At 56.9% G+C, this 6,468-nt stretch overlaps 6 non-coding genes and 2 pseudogenes across 6 annotated transcripts; all 8 read right to left on the bottom strand.

The window, feature by feature from the left end:
• Window positions 1–323: 323 nt before the first annotated feature.
• LOC140412493 (5S ribosomal RNA) lies at window positions 324–442 on the bottom strand. Its single transcript, XR_011941685.1, has one exon. It is a non-coding gene; the product is annotated as a 5S ribosomal RNA (ribosomal RNA).
• Window positions 443–1,132: 690 nt separating this feature from the next.
• Window positions 1,133–1,251, bottom strand: LOC140415131 (5S ribosomal RNA). The gene has a single exon (XR_011944250.1). It is a non-coding gene; the product is annotated as a 5S ribosomal RNA (ribosomal RNA).
• A 694-nt stretch (window positions 1,252–1,945) lies between these two features.
• On the bottom strand, window positions 1,946–2,064 carry LOC140412481 (5S ribosomal RNA). Its single transcript, XR_011941674.1, has one exon. It is a non-coding gene; the product is annotated as a 5S ribosomal RNA (ribosomal RNA).
• Window positions 2,065–2,758: 694 nt separating this feature from the next.
• LOC140412470 (5S ribosomal RNA) lies at window positions 2,759–2,877 on the bottom strand. The gene has a single exon (XR_011941663.1). It is a non-coding gene; the product is annotated as a 5S ribosomal RNA (ribosomal RNA).
• Window positions 2,878–3,571: 694 nt separating this feature from the next.
• Window positions 3,572–3,690, bottom strand: LOC140412458 (5S ribosomal RNA). The gene has a single exon (XR_011941652.1). It is a non-coding gene; the product is annotated as a 5S ribosomal RNA (ribosomal RNA).
• Window positions 3,691–4,380: 690 nt separating this feature from the next.
• Window positions 4,381–4,499, bottom strand: LOC140415622 (5S ribosomal RNA; annotated as a pseudogene).
• Window positions 4,500–5,189: 690 nt separating this feature from the next.
• On the bottom strand, window positions 5,190–5,309 carry LOC140415667 (5S ribosomal RNA; annotated as a pseudogene).
• A 690-nt stretch (window positions 5,310–5,999) lies between these two features.
• On the bottom strand, window positions 6,000–6,118 carry LOC140415321 (5S ribosomal RNA). Its single transcript, XR_011944433.1, has one exon. It is a non-coding gene; the product is annotated as a 5S ribosomal RNA (ribosomal RNA).
• Window positions 6,119–6,468: the final 350 nt, after the last annotated feature.

Here is a 6,468-nt window from a genome sequence, read left to right as displayed (position 1 = left end):
CTTTCCACACCAGCCCCAATGCCACAACTTGCATTCATGCGGCGCCTTCAGGCTAGGAGAACGTCCTGCCGACACACTGGCTTGCGGCCACACGGGCCAGCTGGCGGGCCCATCAAAGTGCAGCACGCCAAGGCACCCAACCGTGCTGCGTTGCAAAGGCCCGGCAAAGCTGCAGCAGCTGAATGGCCCGACCAAGCCGCCTGCCTGAGTTGAGCCCGCAGGCAAGTGTTGGGAGGAATGGCGAGGACGCAGAGAGCAGCAAAAGGTTGGCCTGCCTCTGGTGTGGAGAGTGCTTGGCGTGAGCAGTCTCTGCTGGCCGCAAAAGCCTACTGCACCTGGTATTCCCAGGCGGTCTCCCATCCAAGTACTAACCAGGCCTGAGTCTGCTTAGCTTCCGAGATCAGACGAGATCGGGCGTTTTCAGACTAGTATGGCCGTAGGCATCTGCAGCACCGTCTTCTCGCCTATTCAAGTTGGCCACCCTAGCACCCTCGCCACTTCTTCTTTCCGGTTGTTTTCAATTTTTTCTCTCTCTTTTTCTACTTCTACTTCTACTTCTCCTCCTCTTTCTCTCCTTCTCCTGCTAATTCTAGCCTATATGCCTGATACTCGCTCCCCTTCATGCCGTCCCCACCTAGCTCTCTTTTTTCTTCTCCACCTCCCCAAGGAAAACTGCAAGCCCCGCCCACCTCACACCAGCCTGCCGCCTGCACGCTGCTGCCTTTCCACATTGCAACGCTGCGCACTTCTCTCAGCACAGCCAGCACAAGGGTCAGGCAGGCAATGCAAGCCAGCTCTCTCTTCTTTCGCTTTCCACACCAGCCCCAATGCCACAACTTGCATTCATGCGGCGCCTTCAGGCTAGGCGAACGTCCTGCCGACACACTGGCTTGCGGCCACACGGGCCAGCTGGCGGGCCCATCAAAGTGCAGCACGCCAAGGCAACTAACCGTGCTGCGTTGCAAAGGCCCGGCAAAGCTGCAGCAGCTGAATGGCCCGACCAAGCCGCCTGCCTGAGTTGAGCCCGCAGGCAAGTGTTGGGAGGAATGGCGAGGACGCAGAGAGCAGCAAAAGGTTGGCCTGCCTCTGGTGTGGAGAGTGCTTGGCGTGAGCAGTCTCTGCTGGCCGCAAAAGCCTACTGCACCTGGTATTCCCAGGCGGTCTCCCATCCAAGTACTAACCAGGCCTAAGTCTGCTTAGCTTCCGAGATCAGACGAGATCAGGCCTTTTCAGACTAGTATGGCCATAGGCATCTGCAGAACCGTCTTCTCACCTATTCAAGCTGGCCACGCTAGCACCCTCGCCACTTCTTCTTTCCGGTTGTTTTCAATTTTTTCTCTCTCTTTTTCTACTTCTACTTCTACTTCTCCTCCTCTTTCTCTCCTTCACCTGCTAATTCTAGCCTATATGCCTGATACGCGCTCCCCTTCATGCCGTCCCCACCTAGCTCTCTTTTTTCTTCTCCACCTCCCCAAGGAAAACTGCAAGCCCCGCCCATCTCACACCAGCCTGCCGCCTGCACGCTGCTGCCTTTCCACATTGCAACGCTGCGCACTTCTCTCAGCACAGCCAGCACAAGGGTCAGGCAGGCAATGCAAGCCAGCTCTCTCTTCCTTCGCTTTCCACACCAGCCCCAATGCCACAACTTGCATTCATGCGGCGCCTTCAGGCTAGGAGAGAGAACGTCCTGCCGACACACTGGCTTGCGGCCACACGGGCCAGCTGGCGTGCCCATCAAAGTGCAGCACGCCAAGGCACACAACCGTGCTGCGTTGCAAAGGCCCGGCAAAGCTGCAGCAGCTGAATGGCCCGACCAAGCCGCCTGCCTGAGTTGAGCCCGCAGGCAAGTGTTGGGAGGAATGGCGAGGACGCAGAGAGCAGCAAAAGGTTGGCCTGCCTCTGGTGTGGAGAGTGCTTGGCGTGAGCAGTCTCTGCTGGCCGCAAAAGCCTACTGCACCTGGTATTCCCAGGCGGTCTCCCATCCAAGTACTAACCAGGCCTGAGTCTGCTTAGCTTCCGAGATCAGACGAGATCGGGCGTTTTCAGACTAGTATGGCCGTAGGCATCTGCAGCACCGTCTTCTCGCCTATTCAAGCTGGCCACCCTAGCACCCTCGCCACTTCTTCTTTCCGGTTGTTTTCAATTTTTTCTCTCTCTTTTTCTACTTCTACTTCTACTTCTCCTCCTCTTTCTCTCCTTCACCTGCTAATTCTAGCCTATATGCCTGATACGCGCTCCCCTTCATGCCGTCCCCACCTAGCTCTCTTTTTTCTTCTCCACCTCCCCAAGGAAAACTGCAAGCCCCGCCCATCTCACACCAGCCTGCCGCCTGCACGCTGCTGCCTTTCCACATTGCAACGCTGCGCACTTCTCTCAGCACAGCCAGCACAAGGGTCAGGCAGGCAATGCAAGCCAGCTCTCTCTTCCTTCGCTTTCCACACCAGCCCCAATGCCACAACTTGCATTCATGCGGCGCCTTCAGGCTAGGAGAGAGAACGTCCTGCCGACACACTGGCTTGCGGCCACACGGGCCAGCTGGCGTGCCCATCAAAGTGCAGCACGCCAAGGCACACAACCGTGCTGCGTTGCAAAGGCCCGGCAAAGCTGCAGCAGCTGAATGGCCCGACCAAGCCGCCTGCCTGAGTTGAGCCCGCAGGCAAGTGTTGGGAGGAATGGCGAGGACGCAGAGAGCAGCAAAAGGTTGGCCTGCCTCTGGTGTGGAGAGTGCTTGGCGTGAGCAGTCTCTGCTGGCCGCAAAAGCCTACTGCACCTGGTATTCCCAGGCGGTCTCCCATCCAAGTACTAACCAGGCCTGAGTCTGCTTAGCTTCCGAGATCAGACGAGATCGGGCGTTTTCAGACTAGTATGGCCGTAGGCATCTGCAGCACCGTCTTCTCGCCTATTCAAGCTGGCCACCCTAGCACCCTCGCCACTTCTTCTTTCCGGTTGTTTTCAATTTTTTCTCTCTCTTTTTCTACTTCTACTTCTACTTCTCCTCCTCTTTCTCTCCTTCTCCTGCTAATTCTAGCCTATATGCCTGATACTCGCTCCCCTTCATGCCGTCCCCACCTAGCTCTCTTTTTTCTTCTCCACCTCCCCAAGGAAAACTGCAAGCCCCGCCCACCTCACACCAGCCTGCCGCCTGCACGCTGCTGCCTTTCCACATTGCAACGCTGCGCACTTCTCTCAGCACAGCCAGCACAAGGGTCAGGCAGGCAATGCAAGCCAGCTCTCTCTTCCTTCGCTTTCCACACCAGCCCCAATGCCACAACTTGCATTCATGCGGCGCCTTCAGGCTAGGAGAGAGAACGTCCTGCCGACACACTGGCTTGCGGCCACACGGGCCAGCTGGCGTGCCCATCAAAGTGCAGCACGCCAAGGCACACAACCGTGCTGCGTTGCAAAGGCCCGGCAAAGCTGCAGCAGCTGAATGGCCCGACCAAGCCGCCTGCCTGAGTTGAGCCCGCAGGCAAGTGTTGGGAGGAATGGCGAGGACGCAGAGAGCAGCAAAAGGTTGGCCTGCCTCTGGTGTGGAGAGTGCTTGGCGTGAGCAGTCACTGCTGGCCGCAAAAGCCTACTGCACCTGGTATTCCCAGGCGGTCTCCCATCCAAGTACTAACCAGGCCTGAGTCTGCTTAGCTTCCGAGATCAGACGAGATCGGGCGTTTTCAGACTAGTATGGCCGTAGGCATCTGCAGCACCGTCTTCTCGCCTATTCAAGCTGGCCACCCTAGCACCCTCGCCACTTCTTCTTTCCGGTTGTTTTCAATTTTTTCTCTCTCTTTTTCTACTTCTACTTCTACTTCTCCTCCTCTTTCTCTCCTTCTCCTGCTAATTCTAGCCTATATGCCTGATACTCGCTCCCCTTCATGCCGTCCCCACCTAGCTCTCTTTTTTCTTCTCCACCTCCCCAAGGAAAACTGCAAGCCCCGCCCACCTCACACCAGCCTGCCGCCTGCACGCTGCTGCCTTTCCACATTGCAACGCTGTGCACTTCTCTCAGCACAGCCAGCACAAGGGTCAGGCAGGCAATGCAAGCCAGCTCTCTCTTCCTTCGCTTTCCACACCAGCCCCAATGCCACAACTTGCATTCATGCGGCGCCTTCAGGCTAGGAGAACGTCCTGCCGACACACTGGCTTGCGGCCACACGGGCCAGCTGGCGGGCCCATCAAAGTGCAGCACGCCAAGGCAACCAACCGTGCTGCGTTGCAAAGGTCCGGCAAAGCTGCAGCAGCTGAATGGCCCGACCAAGCCGCCTGCCTGAGTTGAGCCCGCAGGCAAGTGTTGGGAGGAATGGCGAGGACGCAGAGAGCAGCAAAAGGTTGGCCTGCCTCTGGTGTGGAGAGTGCTTGGCGTGAGCAGTCTCTGCTGGCCGCAAAAGCCTACTGCACCTGGTATTCCCAGCCGGTCTCCCATCCAATTACTAACCAGACCTGAGTCTGCTTAGCTTCCGAGATCAGACGAGATAGGGCGTTTTCAGACTAGCATGGCCATAGGCATCTGCAGCACCGTCTTCTCGCCTATTCAAGCTGGCCACCCTAGCACCCTCGCCACTTCTTCTTTCCGGTTGTTTTCAATTTTTTCTCTCTCTTTTTCTACTTCTACTTCTACTTCTCCTCCTCTTTCTCTCCTTCTCCTGCTAATTCTAGCCTATATGCCTGATACTCGCTCCCCTTCATGCCGTCCCCACCTAGCTCTCTTTTTTCTTCTCCACCTCCCCAAGGAAAACTGCAAGCCCCGCCCACCTCACACCAGCCTGCCGCCTGCACGCTGCTGCCTTTCCACATTGCAACGCTGCGCACTTCTCTCAGCACAGCCAGCACAAGGGTCAGGCAGGCAATGCAAGCCAGCTCTCTCTTCCTTCGCTTTCCACACCAGCCCCAATGCCACAACTTGCATTCATGCGGCGCCTTCAGGCTAGGAGAACGTCCTGCCGACACACTGGCTTGCGGCCACACGGGCCAGCTGGCGGGCCCATCAAAGTGCAGCACGCCAAGGCAACCAACCGTGCTGCGTTGCAAAGGTCCGGCAAAGCTGCAGCAGCTGAATGGCCCGACCAAGCCGCCTGCCTGAGTTGAGCCCGCAGGCAAGTGTTGGGAGGAATGGCGAGGACGCAGAGAGCAGCAAAAGGTTGGCCTGCCTCTGGTGTGGAGAGTGCTTGGCGTGAGCAGTCTCTGCTGGCCGCAAAAGCCTACTGCACCTGGTATTCCCAGGCGGTCTCCCATCCAATTACTAACCAGACCTGAGTCTGCTTAGCTTCCTGAGATCAGACGAGATAGGGCGTTTTCAGACTAGCATGGCCATAGGCATCTGCAGCACCGTCTTCTCACCTATTCAAGCTGGCCACGCTAGCACCCTCGCAACTTCTTCTTTCCGGTTGTTTTCAATTTTTTCTCTCTCTTTTTCTACTTCTACTTCTACTTCTCCTCCTCTTTCTCTCCTTCTCCTGCTAATTCTAGCCTATATGCCTGATACTCGCTCCCCTTCATGCCGTCCCCACCTAGCTCTCTTTTTTCTTCTCCACCTCCCCAAGGAAAACTGCAAGCCCCGCCCACCTCACACCAGCCTGCCGCCTGCACGCTGCTGCCTTTCCACATTGCAACGCTGCGCACTTCTCTCAGCACAGCCAGCACAAGGGTCAGGCAGGCAATGCAAGCCAGCTCTCTCTTCCTTCGCTTTCCACACCAGCCCCAATGCCACAACTTGCATTCATGCGGCGCCTTCAGGCTAGGAGAACGTCCTGCCGACACACTGGCTTGCGGCCACACGGGCCAGCTGGCTGGCCCATCAAAGTGCAGCACGCCAAGGCAACTAACCGTGCTGCGTTGCAAAGGCCCGGCAAAGCTGCAGCAGCTGAATGGCCCGACCAAGCCGCCTGCCTGAGTTGAGCCCGCAGGCAAGTGTTGGGAGGAATGGCGAGGACGCAGAGAGCAGCAAAAGGTTGGCCTGCCTCTGGTGTGGAGAGTGCTTGGCGTGAGCAGTCTCTGCTGGCCGCAAAAGCCTACTGCACCTGGTATTCCCAGGCGGTCTCCCATCCAATTACTAACCAGACCTGAGTCTGCTTAGCTTCCGAGATCAGACGAGATCGGGCGTTTTCAGACTAGTATGGCCATAGGCATCTGCAGCACCGTCTTCTCACCTATTCAAGCTGGCCACGCTAGCACCCTCGCCACTTCTTCTTTCCGGTTGTTTTCAATTTTTTCTCTCTCTTTTTCTACTTCTACTTCTACTTCTCCTCCTCTTTCTCTCCTTCACCTGCTAATTCTAGCCTATATGCCTGATACGCGCTCCCCTTCATGCCGTCCCCACCTAGCTCTCTTTTTTCTTCTCCACCTCCCCAAGGAAAACTGCAAGCCCCGCCCATCTCACACCAGCCTGCCGCCTGCACGCTGCTGCCTTTCCACATTGCAACGCTGCGCACTTCTCTCAGCACAGCCAGCACAAGGGTCAGGCAGGCAATGCAAGCC

The sequence above is a fragment of the Scyliorhinus torazame genome, chromosome 4 (genome assembly GCF_047496885.1).
Source record: "Scyliorhinus torazame isolate Kashiwa2021f chromosome 4, sScyTor2.1, whole genome shotgun sequence".
In the NCBI taxonomy this organism is placed as follows: Eukaryota; Metazoa; Chordata; class Chondrichthyes; order Carcharhiniformes; family Scyliorhinidae; genus Scyliorhinus; species Scyliorhinus torazame.
The sequence above is the reverse complement of the archived record's forward strand: the minus strand, read 5'-3'. Positions and strand labels throughout refer to the sequence as shown.